Source organism: Talpa europaea (assembly GCF_964194135.1).
Source record: "Talpa europaea genome assembly, chromosome: 11".
NCBI lineage: Eukaryota > Metazoa > Chordata > Mammalia > Eulipotyphla > Talpidae > Talpa > Talpa europaea.
This window is the reverse complement of record NC_140078.1, coordinates 31,596,305-31,611,365: the sequence shown is the minus strand read 5'-3', so window position 1 is coordinate 31,611,365 and position 15,061 is coordinate 31,596,305. Positions and strand designations below refer to the sequence as shown.

Here is a 15,061-nt window from a genome sequence, read left to right as displayed (position 1 = left end):
GGAATAACACCGTCTCATAAAGTAGGCAATTTCTTAGGAAGGTGATAATAGTGAAAAAAGATCCTCTATCAGTTAATTATTCTACTGGTATTGACCAGATTCAAGTCAGAAAGATTATAAGGTAAGATGTGAATATATGGCAGTCTGGCAAAAGACAAATCCTTGGTGGGAAATAAAGTGAGAAATAATCACCTACAAAATGAATATTCTGAGCTGACATGGGACCAATGAAGCAATGCTATACATCACTTTACTTGTAAATAAGACAATAGTTTCAAGTATTATACCTAATAATGGACACATTTCTGAAAAATATGTCAAGAGAATTTATAAAAACCCTAACAAAAATAAATTTAAATCATTCTTAGCAATTTTAATGTATAGTCCACTAATTCTCACATACATGAGGTATGAGAGGGAGGGAGCACAGTCCAAAATAATTACCTGATTCCAACTTTTTATTATATTAAAACTTTCAAATAATAATTTTTACTTTCCAACCTCTTTTTATGTTTGAAGACAAAATTTTTGATTTTTTGTATATAAAACCAATCATTGTGATATTTTTAATATGCATTCATGCAAAATCTTTTAAATTTAGGGAAATATTGAAAAAATAACTGTCCTTTATCTGATTGACTATTTTAAAGTCATAATTTCAAGAAAGAATGCAATTTTTAATCAAAATTGCTTGAAAATGCCTTATAACTTCTGTGTCCCAATGTTTTTTGTTATGTGAATTATATGCCTATTTCATTGCTATAAGTAACAAAAACCAGTCAACTTTGATCAGAAAGACACAGTCAGTCTCATATTATCAAAATATTATAACGAAATGAAATTACAGGCTTTAAATAGTACCACTTAATTTAAAGAACAATGATGAAAAAATAAGAATAAAAATACATTACAAAAATGAGACTATGAAATAGCTATAATTTTCATCTGAGGGTCTATAAATCTCAATAGCATGAAGTAAGACACTAAGAGAAAAATCTTTGTTGACTGCCTGATAAATGTCAAGAATATTATCTGATGTTTGAGAAAATCCCCAAAATATTGGTTTCAACTTTTAACTGTGAAACATTTAAACCCTTGTCAGATAATATTAAAGATATCTTGTGATCAAAATAGGCAGAAAATATTATCAGTGCGTTTATGCAGATATTATTACAGGTAAACTTGATTTTTTAAAGTAAAAACTGCTATAATATAGGAGAGGATATAAGGAGATTAACTTCTATTTAGAATGCATGTAAATATAGATATGTATAATTTTGTAATAATAGTATCATGTTGCGTATATTGAGGCAATACAGATCTGCACTGTATGTAGTGAACTTTTATGGGAATTTATTACATTTGTTTGTTTTAAATGTTTGAAGAAGGAAGATTGTGCCTGGTTTTCCCTATCTTCTTTTTGGTGATTCCTCATTTCGGTCCAGCTATGCTATTTTAAATCGCCTACAAATGAAAGAAAAGTTATAGAGTAAAAACAGAATTCTATAGGGCAGCATTTCACCAGGACTACATCTGAGAGAAAGCGTACATTGTACAAGAATGAAGAATGATGTAAAATATATATAAAAATAATAAATCACCTAATGAATACAAATGAAAGAAAAGTTATAGAGTAAAAACACAGAATTCTATAGGGTAGCATTTCTCAAAGTGGGTTCATAAGATATGAATCTAAAGGTAATGAAATTTGGGGATCACAGAGTGCAATTAATTCAAACCAGTTACTTTAGTGCAAAGATTTTTCTGGACATGTAGTATGCTGCAATGAATGTTCAATCTCCTGGAAGGGATATGCAGTGCTCTGATCCCAAAATATATTTGGCTATTGGAATCCTTGTCTTGCAGAATTCTTCATGGGACTAAGTTTCCATAAAGTAACTTTTAGAAAATATTGTTTTGGAGCAATTTTGATACCATCAATGCCATTATTGAAGGTGAAGTCTGTGTTTGTTGTTTATTCTACCGGCCCCATAGCTAGACACTGTACATCCAACAATAAGAAAAGGTGTCACAGGATACAATCTTATGAATGACAAATGTTGAAAATCAAGAATAAGTACCTTGTATTTGGGGTCATAAAAGATACATCTACAAGAACAAACAGAGGGTTTACAGTTTACAATCCACTAATAAATGAGCTTCCTCAACACCCAAATACTGATCTTTGTATTTTATTCTCTCTATTAAATTACCAGTATTCAGGGCCATCTTGGTGGTGCAGGGGTTAAAGACAGCACTATTAAGCTATCACCAGCCACTGCAACACAAGTTCGATCTCCGGCAGGCCAGGGAGCAACACACATGGCACAGCAGACCTCTCCTGTCTTGCCCGCTGCTCCCCTTAGCAGTGTATTTCAGTAGATCTGCCAGTTCTGCTTCCCATTCTCTCTCTGGTGAATACTCTCACCGCCCCCACCTCTGACCTACACCCCAGTTCTTGCATGCATAAAGAAAAAAATTAAAAAAGTAAATTAACAGCATCCAATATCAAGAATTTTTATCAACCAACATGATGACCTCTCACATCCGCAAAACTGAAATGAATAAGTGTGAAGGAAGCTTGAAAGGAAATTGCCTTTATCATTTTAATTGTTCATAGTACTTAGAAGTACACTTTCACACCAAGGAGTTCCTACATTTCTGTAATAAAATTCAGTTATCAGGTCTTCCTTTCCATTCCATTCCAGCCCAGACACACAAGTGGCCAAGAGGAAGCCACCCTTTCATTGGCTTCTGCCTTTGTTTCTCTATCTGTAAAACAAATCAACAGCTTCTATCATCTCTGTGGTCTCTTTTGTAGCATCATTAATAGTTAACCTTGTAATGGAGACAGATTGAGTACTGAATGATGTCTGGACTAAAAGGAGACCTGAAACATGGCTAAGTAGTTATGTGAGTATAGGAAACTTTTTCAACATCAACATATTATAGATCATTCTTTCACAATAATAATTTCAAAACCCATTGATTAAGAATAAGTTAGAGAAAAACAGCTTTTATAACTTTAACGAGGCTTTGTATTAATTTACAATTTATTAAAAAAAATAGCATCTTTGGAGTGACATATATATTGAGTTATATGCATTCAGTCCATGAACAATACTTTATCTTGCATATGAATTTGTGAATCTATCAATAGTTGCATAAAAATATAAATAAAAGAATTACTTTGATGCTTGATGAATTTAGAGACTTACAAAATGGCAATTACAAACAACAGCAGCAGCAGAGACTGCTGCCACTGCTGTTCTTAGGACAATGAGTCCCAATATCTGGTAAGTCACAAGTCCCAGATCTAACCTATCCAGGTATGTGACCTTGGGGAAGTCACTCTCCAGTGGGCTTCTGACTCAAAATTTAAAAAAGGAATTGAGTTAAGATGGTTTCTAACAATCTTTGTCCCTTTCAAAAGCAGGTCCTCTTCTACAAAAATTAATCAACTGATCCTTAGTAGTCTAATTTACTCTTGTCCAGATAATGAGCATGAGTCACAATTCACATTTCTCAAACATGCTTATAAATGAGGCCTAAATTGGTACCAGCCACTGAGAGTTCTAAATATATCTGTCATAATTACAAAGGTAGACTAATACACTATCTCCAGGATTGCATCCTATAAACAAAATGCTTGGAAACAACCTAAATATCCATCAAAAGGAAACTAGTAAAAAAATAGTATATTTATACAATGAAATATACTTCTGTAAAAAGGACAATGAAGATCTTTATATATGGACATGGACAGATGTCTGAGATACATTGTTAAGTTAAAAAAACAAAAGAAAAAAAGATGCAGAAAAGTGTGTTTAGAGTGATACTACTTTAAACAGTAGAGTGATAACAGTACCCCAAAAGTATAGAAACATGTTTTTTAGCCAGTACCTGCAAATAACATCTCTGGAAGAATTAAGAAGCAACTAAAACAGTGATTAACTACTAGGGAAATGATGGAAAATACAAAGATTAGACATATATAGAAAACAAGACTTTCACAGTTGTTATATTTTTTGATGTTTATTTTATATGAATGCATTATCAAAAATTAAATAAAGCACCAAAATAAGCAACCTAAGTTATATTAAATATTTTCCTGGAACCCATCTGCCATATAGTAAAGAATATTAATGTGCCTTTCAAAAGCAATTTTGAAGCAAAGTAAACTTAAACAATGCCAAGGTTGTGGATAGGTCACTGTGGGTTCTACCCAGGTGCTCACAGTTTCAAGACACTACTCAGCCTCAGGGTTCAACAATAACTGGGTTTATTAATAAACAGGGGATGGGGTGCGGATGGGGGAAGAGTTTCTAAGGCCACAAAATGACTGGTTGTCTCACCCAGGTAGTGTCCGCAGTGTCCAACAGTCCAAAGAAAGATGGCTTGTTCAAGATGGTACCACCATTTCCATGTGGGTCGGAAACCTTCAGCATAAGATTCAACTCGCAGTGGCAGCCAGAGCTACTCAGAGCAGCCAGCGACACCTACTTAAAGGCCAGGCTGCCGGTGCCAGACACCAGACCGGGCAGTACCAGAGGCAGCAGCACCAGGAGGAGGGCTGGGGGATCAGAAGATGCAGCAGTTCTCCACGGTAGCGGTGCTGGAGTAGAGGCACTAGTGTTACGGCCCTCTCAGCGCTAACAGCCTTTTAGAAATGCATGTCCAGGCCAGCAAGGGATGTTGGAGGCCGGGCCAGAGGCAGGAGCAGCAGTTAGGCTTCGGTTTGAAACAGAAATCAAATGCGAAAGTCTCCTAAGTCTACCAAGGTCTAGGAGGTTCTTCCTCCGAAGTCTGGACAAGTCTTCCCCAGGAGTCTGTCTGCAAAGTTTTTCCATGTGAATTTTGGAAGGTTCAGTAATTCCAGCCACCTGGAGTCTCAGTTTATAACCCTGCCTTTCAAGCCTGATTGGTTATTTATAGTTCCGGCGATCTGATTGGTGTGGGTCAAGCTCCAATCAGACTGGTCCATTTTGGATTCCGTGCCATAGCAAAAGGAAATCCCAGGCCTGCCCATCCAGACCCACCCAAGGTGAGATCTGGGCAGGTTCGCTGGCGGTATACTGGAGCACCCCAGGGCCAGATGCTCTTCCCTGAGCCAGGCGGATGACACCAGAGTTAGGCCGGGTAGACTGCACACCTGCGGCCTTTAAATACATTTATGCCCCGCGGTAGTGTGAGCCCTGCTGCTTCTGTTTCAGTTTCACTATAAATATGAAAATACTGTTAAATTTTAAAAGGTATCACTCCAAGGGATTTAACAGAATGACTCCACTAGGCATAGCTTCCTTTTATTTTGCTCTCAATAACCTCTGTATAACAATTATTTTCAGATAAAAATTAGGATTTAAAGGATGGAAAAAATTGCATTTTTACCCCATCTGGCTCGAATCTATCTAGTTTTGTTATAATTTTAATATAAAGACCGAGACTGATAATGGACACAGAGTGCTGAGATATAGGTCTTATATACTTCAATAACCAAATTTTGAATAATACTTTTGAATAATAATTAAGAATTTTTATAGATAAAAAGGAAAATACAGAAAATTTAATCTATTTTCCTGGGTTAAGGGAATGAGAGAGACAGAATAATATGCCCACAGTTACAGAACAGTGTTGGGAGACATAATGTGACAAAGAAAATATGATTATGACTACACTTTTCCCAAGGTTACTACCTATTGAAGGAAATGACATACATTTGTCTATTTAAATTTTGTTTGTCACAAATCCCATTACTTTAGTCTCATATTTTGTACACATGCACATTTTGTTAAGTTACTGCTGTGTAAGAAATGACCCCCAGGGCCTCCCCTGGTGGCGCAGCGGTTGAGCGCTGGGTTGCGAGGCTGCCCGCAGCCTCTGCAGCTCCAGTTCGATCCCCGGCCGCCAGGCGAGGGTCCCACCAAAAAAAAAAAAAAAAGAAATGACCCCCAAACATGGTGACTATAGACAACAGCAACTGTTTTATTATTTCTATGGTTTCTCTGTTTTGGAAATTCTGCAAGTTCTGGTATAAGGGTTTCTTACATGGTTGTAGTTAGCTGGTGCTAACTATGCACCAGCGTGTGGCTGGAACAGCTAAGGGCTAGAGAGACATCTTTCCCTCTTCAGGAAGTCTCAGGGACTTTCCATGTGGGTTAGTTTGGGTTTCCTCATAGCAGAGCAACTCAGAGCAATCAGATGGCTCACATGAAAGCTCAGTGTTCTAGGAGCAAGGTACCAGATGTGGAAATTGGGTCCCCTTTATCACCAGGCCTGGGAGTCACAAAGTGCCACTATCATTATAACCTATTGGTTGCAAATGTCACAAAATCCTGCCCATTTTAAATGGAGAGACATAAACTCCATTTCTTGATGACAGTAGCAAAGAATACTGTGCACATATTAAAACTACCCCAATGCAGGACTTCCCAGACCCATGGACCTTTATTTTGGTAAACGTGTTCATCAGTAATAAAGTTTTGTGATAGATAAGAAGCTAGAGAAAAAGCTGATGTGATTAAGTCTATTTCTGATATGGAGCTCTCAGATCTATTATTAAGTCAATTTCTATTTAATAAAAATCAGAGGTAGAGAAAGATTGGGAGACAAGATTAATATTTTATTAATTGTACATACACCTAATTTGGAGATCATAGTGAAAATGTAGCTTCTAGACATAACTGCCTGCCCTGGTGCTAGTTTCGTTGTTTTTTTCCCGTCTTAAAGACTGTCAGGAATGGGCCTCCCCTGGTGGCGCAGGCGGTTGAGTGCCGTACTGTGAAGCTGTTCCCAGCCTGCAGTGGCTGTTTGATTCCAGCCCACAGGCCGGCAACGGTCCCACATGGCACGGCAGACCTCTCCTGTCTTGCCCGCTGCTCCCCTCGGCAGTGTATTTCGTCAATCGGCCTGTTCTGTTCCCCTCTCTGTCTCGGTGAATCCTCTCACCCTTCCGCACATCTGGCCTGTACCCTGGTTCTTGTATAAAATAAATAAATAAATCTTTAAAAAAAAAAAAAAGACTGTGAGGAACTTGAACTTGTAGGCAAAGGAAAGGGCAGGCATGGCAGTTACACCAGCATCTTCTTTCCCGCGAGCCCTAATAGTAATGTTGTTTCCCTAAAATGTTCAGCTCTAGTTCAAGAAAAGAAAAGCAGCCTTTGTACACTTGAAACCCTTTCTCACTCAAGTCAGGAAAGTCAAGAAAACAGGAATGCAATTTGTACATTTAATCAACATTTCAAATGCAGCCCCCTGAAGAGGTATCGAAAATGAGAATGGCAGACCCTTTTGTGCCTTATCAGACTAAAGTGTGGCAAGACAAATGAAACCTGTTTTTGCTCATCTATTTCTGAAATCAATCAGCCTATAAATCAACTCTTTTGTTTTGAAGCAATAACCACCACCTCGAGCTCCCCCACCTTGATTTATCCTGGGAAATTAGTCTGAACTATATAGAAAAGGTAGGTAGCATAGAAGGTTTTCTTTGGAGGGGGTGTGGGGAAAAGTCCGCTTTCATTTACAAAAGTGTAAATTGAAAAATGTGTGATTGGAATGCCAAATAAATATTGAAAGCAGTAGAATTACTTACAAAGATTCAATCAGACTTATCCTTGGCAAAACAAATGCAGCAAAAACACTCTGCGAAAAAATATTAGCATAATGAATTTTAAAACAAATGAGAGCACGCATATAGGTTTCTCTCATCGTTTTCCATTTGAGAAGCAACTGTGCTACATTCAAACTGTTAATGAACAGTCAGACCAAGTGTAGAATCAATTACACATTGCTTTCATTCACTCCACTCTTGTATTCATAAGCATAATCGGTCCATCTAACAGACTGCATAATGATGCCATGTGCCCTGTCAATCATATTCAAATTGCATGAATTTTAAGGAGAAAACCAATGCATGGAATTAAACTGATTTTCTTTTCTGAAGGTAAAACCACAAAACCAATCACTAAAGGTGCTATTTGTAAATCTTATTGGCCAATTTACATGATAAGCACTGCCAATCTATGAACTGAAACAGAATATTTGAAGTTCAGTTAACAGGAAATTGAATTACAACCTGATAGCATTACAAAGTAAATGCTGCTTTTCCTATCCATATAGGTCAATGTTTTCATATATACATTTTTGAAACTTGTCTTTATTATATTTCAAGAAACAATCAATTGTCCATAAGAGGTTCCTTTGCAATCTGTAGCAAATACAGTTAGAATGTACTTCAGCTACAGCCCTGAAGAAGAGTTTCTGAGTTTGAATTATACTCTCATAGATTTCTCCAGCTGCATGATGGATTTCTTCCCATGTCCAGAAGGACTACAGTCATCAAATTCTTTGCATGAGTTTGGAATAAACTAGTCCATTGAGTCTGTGAGTTGATCCTGTTTTTGTTTTTTGTTTTTTTTTGTTTGTTTGTTTGTTTTTTTCCTTTTCCTTGTTAGTTACAAAGGTCTTTTACTTTACCTCTCTTAGCCTCCTTGGTGCTATAGCTTCCTAAATAAGAGGGCTATGCCTAAGATTAAATACACAGTAGCTAAACAGCATTCACATTTTGCAGCTCATAAAGGCAAATAATGCACTGTCAGAGTTTGAATGAATACACCCAGCTCAGTTTGAGACTTGTTCCCATTTTTACACAAGAATGTGATAATGTTGCTATATTTTGGATATCATGTGCTTACAATGTATTTCCTGCTTCACTGACTTCAGTGTTGTGAGGTTTTTATGCTTAAATTGTGAGGTTTAAGACAGGAAATATTATTTGAGCAATTTCTGTCAACATGTTACCTTCTATGTAAACAAAAAAAAAAAAAAAGGGCAAAGCTCGACTCTATTTTTTTTATCAGCTCTACCTCTTCTGCCAGATATCTATTTAAGGTGAATCCTGTTGATGGGCTGAGATCTTATTTCAACTGGACCCTTGTGTGTGTCTGTGTGTACATGCACACACACACACATCTCTATTTTTAATAATACAGATTGAAATTCGAATAAAAGGGATATCCTGTGGTAAGCCATTTATAGAATCTTTAGATTCCACAGGGGAATCTGTATTACAATAGTGTTATTCCCAACAGAGAAGGGTCTCAGAGAGACTGTGGGAAGCTAAATTATCTGCAAAATTCTAACATTTTACATCATTTTAGAATGAATCCAAAGAGAACACATCTTAGAAGGAAGTGAGTCAAATACATGGCATTTCTAATGCTTCAATAGCAAGGGTGAAGGGAGGTGGAGGTCCAGATTGACAATATGACTTTTTCAAGGAAGATAATAATAAGGTCTTTATTCTGGTTCAAGGGATGGCAGCAATTTGCAGCTTTTTCAGAGAAATGCAAAACTAGTATTTTACTAGAAGAAAGGGGAAAGGAGGCTTTAAAAATTCTATGCAGTGGGTGAAAATAAATGAATGTTAGTCTCTACAGTCGGGGTAATTCTACAATTGCAGAATATAAGCGTGAACGGCAGAGTGCAGAGAGGTTACTGTTGGGACAGGCAGGCTGATATTGAGGTTGCATGTGCCTCTTATTGGTCTTCCTCCTCAGTTCCCTTGCTACTGCCAGTCTGGACAAGAAAGACTCCTCTGCAATTGTTAACTCTGTCATTAATTTTATCATTTATTAAAAATTATTTGTTGAGAAACCACTATGTGCCAGGAACATAATGCAAAACATTCCATTTACAAAAGAGGTGTTGTACTTTTCTAACTTGAGATTTTCCTAGTATCTAGATAGCCCTTCCATCTTTGCCTCCTGAAATTCTTCCAATTTCATGAAGAATAAAGAATTTGCCATCCTTGCAGATGTGCTCCATGAGTCCCAATATATGAACTAATTTTTAACTCATTTCTTCTCTTTAGTCTCCAATATCACGTGTGGTTGACCCTTTGTATGACTTTTAAAAACAATATTCTAAGAAGTTTACAAGTGTGGGCTCCCCAATAATAGTGTATTTTGCCTTAGGAAACAGGGCATTTTCTGTCGTTGGAGGCAATCAAATATAAGTATTGTGCTCCAAGATTCTTTGTATTCTGCATGAGACTAAATTCCCTATGTTCATGCAGAGACTCTATGCTTCTGCTATATATGTTTGGGTTACCCACAAAGCCAGGAACTCTATGGGAACAATTAATTATGGATAATTAGTGAATCTATATGTGATAAAATAAAACTTGGCCCAATACAATCAATCTAATCAGATGATATACTGAGCTAGAGAAAACAATGAAGTTGAATGGACAGTCTAGACTGGGCAAGCAGTGGAATGTAGTCATACCAGATCAGATCATTCAACAGACACAGACATTTTTATAGAACTGAGAATCTGTTTCTTCACAGAAAGCCTCAGCAAAACATGATCAAATATTTCATAATAGCTGCACTACAGATTATAAAAAAAGATTCTAAAACCATCACACTCTTAACAAAAGCTATGAGATTCCAAAGATTTCCAAACAGGAAAACAAAAAGTGTGGTGTCTCCATTGCTTTTTTTAGAAAGACATAGCTAAATAAATGCATTTTTATGTGTCATTTCCCTCATCTGCATATGGCTCACTTTAGAATAAATTTGCTTTGTTTTAGAGATGGGTTTTAGCTTTTAAATCACAAAATGAAAAATGACAGATTTTGTGCCTATCTTCTCAAAGAAAAAGTGGGATCACTACTTACATTTCTTAAAAAAAAGTAGCTTTTGGGGGCCTCCCTGGTGGCACAGGGGTTAAAGTCTCAGCATTATCAAGCTACTGCCAACCACAGCATGAGGTCAATCCCCTATAAGGGAGCTGACCCACGTGTCACAGCAGACCTTGCCTGTCTCCCTGGCTGCTCCCCTCAGCAGTGTATTTCAGTAGATCTCCTGTTTTGCTCCCCATTCCATCTCTGGTGAATCCTCTTGCCCCCCCAACACCTCTGGCCAAGACCCCAGTTCTTGTATGCATAAATAAATAAAAATAAATCTTTACAAAATCAATAAATAATAAAGAAAGTAGCCTTTGGGTATAATTAATCTACCTCTCTATCAAAATAAACCAGGTTTAATTCCCCTGGGAGACTGGTGCATTCAAATCAATGTTTTAGATTTTAACTATTCCATTAATTCACAACAATATTTTCAGTCTATTTTTACTCTCTGGAATACACATTCACAGCAAATCCTAAGCCTAATTTTCTAAAGGAACATTTGTATTTATAGGAGACAAATGAGAAACACCAAATATTTTAAGAATTAGATTAATATAGATACTAAATGAAAGACCATTAAATTTTCTATATTCTCAAATTATATTTTTCATGAGTTTAGCTTACTCAGTTTCAACAATATGAACAAGGGGTAAGCAGCAGCGAGAAAAATACAATATTTAAATAATAAGGGTTAGTACCATAATCATTTTCACAAATGACTGTTTTCTCTAGCATAAACATAAATAGGTGGTTTATATTTGTGCACTCTAAGACATCAATTTACAAAGGTGTAGGTAGACTACAACTCAGAGATGTTGGGTCATTGTACATTTTTTTTTTGAGCTTTTACTGGTTTCTGGACCTCTTTAAACTCTTAATAATTAAGGACCTCAAAGAGCTTTTGTTTGGTAGTTTATACCTATCACAAAAGAACATAAAAGTTATCTACTGTTAGCTGTGAGGACCTTGATATTATTACACATCATGTAAACTCTTGAAAAGTTTACAGTATGCTCAAGGGAGAAAGAGAGTGAAAAATGCAAATAGCTTTGAAATATTATTATGAACATGATATTGACATCTGAAACCCTTGTAAAAGGGGTCCCAGAGTACATTTGTTTTTAGATTTATTTATTTATGCATTCAAGAGCTGGGGTACAGGCCAGAGATGTGGGGGGTAAGAGGAGTCACCAGAGACAGAGTAGGGAACAGAACAGGCTGACTGACTGAAACACACTGCTGAGGGGAGCAGAGGGCGAGACAGGAGAGGTCTGCCTCGCCATGTGGGTTTCTCTGTGGCCAGCTGGGGATCGAACTCATGCTGCAGAGGCTGCAGATTGATTCACAGTGCAGTGCTTACCCCCTTGCACCACCAGGGAGGCCCCCAAACTACATTTTGAAAATTGCTACACTAGAGCTTCTTGCTGTGCAGATCTAGTAATTAAATATAACTATTTCCTATTCTAATGCAAAATGAACACCATTAAAATTTTTCTCTGGTCCTTAGGTTTGAATAGTGACCTCTTTCAATTGCATAGGGAAAACCAGAAGTATTAGACTTTGTTAAGAAATGGGCATTTCTCTACTTCAACTATTATATGATTTAAGGGATTTTAAAAGAGCAACATTTACTAAAGGAAATTTTTCATTTTGGTTAACTTTTAAATAAGGACTAATTTCTTTTTCTTTTTATCTGAGATGGTGATGAGGTCATTTCTACACCTCCACCTCTTAACAATGGAGAAGTGATTTTTACATTAGCAGCTTGCAAGAACTCAAGGAACAAAGTCCAAAATGACTGCTGTTTTCAAACAAATTGATTCTAGTATAGAGGAAAATGATGGAAATAGTGTTTTTAAAATTAATTCTACAAAACAGCATGAAATAAAACAAAGACAGTTCCTTCTGGATCATGAATTCCAAACAGAAATCACGGCAATGGTTTTACTTCCATTTTGAAGAATGAGTTGGAAGCTACCAAAGGGAAGGAGACCAGTTAACATTAAACTAGATTGACATGAATGAAAGTGGAGGTATATAATTCAAGAAGCATAAACTAGCAAACTTTGATGATGGTTTCAAGGTAGGTAGAAGAAGGGAAAACTCAAAATTTATTTAAAGTAACTTCATTCTGTATGACTGAAGGGATGGTAGAAATTGGGAAATTAGAACAGTAATTGAGAATTGAGCTCTGAATTACTGTGATTGTATTTCAGTGTTTGTCAAGTCTTCTGAAAATGTATCCTTTACATAAAAATAAAATACAGAAGGGCACTGAGAATAGTAAGAGAAATAAACAAAAATTGTACCATGAAAGGTTATTAATATTCCTGTATCAGAGTAACTTTTTTTTTAAAAAAACTTTTCTCTTTCCTAGCTTTATTTTGGACCTGACATAGAATTGCTAGTGGGAATATATCATGGAGCCCTTAAAATATGATTTATTGTGAGTTTAAGACTCAAAGAGGTCAACAAGTACCTGTGCAAGATTATTTAGCAGAAGCAATTAATATAAAACCATTCAAAGAAAACCTTTTCTATAGTAATTCGGATGTCAGGAATAAAATTCTTTGCACAGAAGCTTTGATAATTAAATGATGAATATCAGCTTCTAAAACAAAGAAATGCCTGTAAAGAACTAAATAATACCTGAAGACTGATTGTGTAAGCCAATGAATAAAAAATACCATTTAATTCCCATTTTTATACATAAATGGTTTAGTGGTTGAGATGATATGATAGAGAGATACTATGATGGGAGAAGTCAGCAAAGTAAAATAATGGATAGATTTGATATAAGTAGGAAAACAATATGTTGCAGATCAGTGTCTAGAGATTGTGGGAAAAATGTTCACTAGCATATGCAATTCTATTTAGACAAGTATATGTCAGGAAAGAACAAGAAAAGAAGTCTTCATCTCCCAACTGAAAATTCCACTCACCAAGTGAATGAATTTAGACAAATTACTTTTCTTCTTCTGTAAAAACACAATAATATCTACTTCTCAAGTTTGTTGTGCAAAATAAATTATATATTATGTGTGAAAGAATCGGCACAGTACTTAGCAGATGATGAACTCTGCTTTGATTAATTATCATTATTATATGGACATAACTGTGTTCACTATATGCATAAATGGAATAACAATAAGTCCTTTCATATTTAATCTGTACTTTGTTATTAGACTCTCAACATTCATAACTATTCATATTAACCAATTATGTAGGAATTTGTATTTCATTGTCTAATTTCCTTCTACTTTTTGGATCCCTAGTCTTCTCTTTCTTAAAGTTTTTTTTTCCCCCATATATTCCTGAGTAATTCTTTCAGAGACCATGTGCATGTGGGAATTTTCTAAGTCACTGGATTATTTATTTATTTATTAAAGATTTATTTATTTATTTATACGAGCACTGGGTACAATCAGAAGGGCGGGAGGGTGAGAGAATTCACCAGCGCCAGAGCGGGGAGCAGAACAGGTAGACTGACAAAGAAGTACACTGTTGAGGGGAGCAGCAGGCGGCAGGAGAGGTCTGCACGCCATGTGGGACCCTTGCCTGGTGGGCGGGGATCGAACTGGTGCTGCAGAGGCTGTGGGCAGCTTCGCAACCCAGCACTCAATCGCTGCGTCACCAGGGAGGCCCTATCACTGGATTTTTAAATACCTATAGTTTGTTCCATTTCTAAATGCAAACTTTATGGCATATGATTCTAGGTTCAAATTAATTTTTCTCTTAGACTTGAAAGATTTTGATTCACTCACTAATAGTGTGAGAAAAAGTCAATTTGATTTCTACCTCTGTAAGTAATAAATGAACTAAATTTCTTTCATTTTCCAGAAGTTTTAGGAATTTCCAAGCAATATCCTTGGAATTCTGAATCCTATTTGGGTTCTTTCAGGACAGGGCTATTTTTACCCTTTTAGTCATCAAGTTATTATGATTCATTTTTTCCAACTTTCTAGAACTCTTAATAGGTAGGTTTTGCATGACTAAGTGTAAGTCTTTCTTTAGTCAACTCTTTACTTTCTCTCAAAAATTTCATCTGCTGTACATTCGGAGTGTTTCCTTGACTTGCACAATTAATCAGTAAGTTCATTTTTAACAATTTCCTTTCTTTTATGCCTTCTTTCATTTGAAACTTTTGCCCTTGTTTTAATTTTTAGGAACTTTATTACTTCTTTCTCATTAATGCATTTTCTCACTTCTACATTTATCCTATATAATTCTTTAGTCTAGCAACATTTTTACAGAGTATACATTATTTTATTGTCTGAGCTAAAAATAAACATAAGCTCTTAATGGATTTGTTTTCATTTAATGAACATCTTCATACATTTCCATGATACTTCCTTTGTCCTATACAACTTT

General features: G+C 36.0%; 1 protein-coding gene across 4 annotated transcripts in view; it reads right to left on the bottom strand.

Moving 5' to 3' along the window:
* The window catches only part of MACROD2 (mono-ADP ribosylhydrolase 2), a gene marked incomplete at both ends in the record, with an annotated part of 1,814,301 nt that overhangs the window by 758,592 nt on the left and 1,040,648 nt on the right, over nt 1-15,061 (bottom strand). The gene's annotated exons all lie outside the window — the stretch shown is intronic.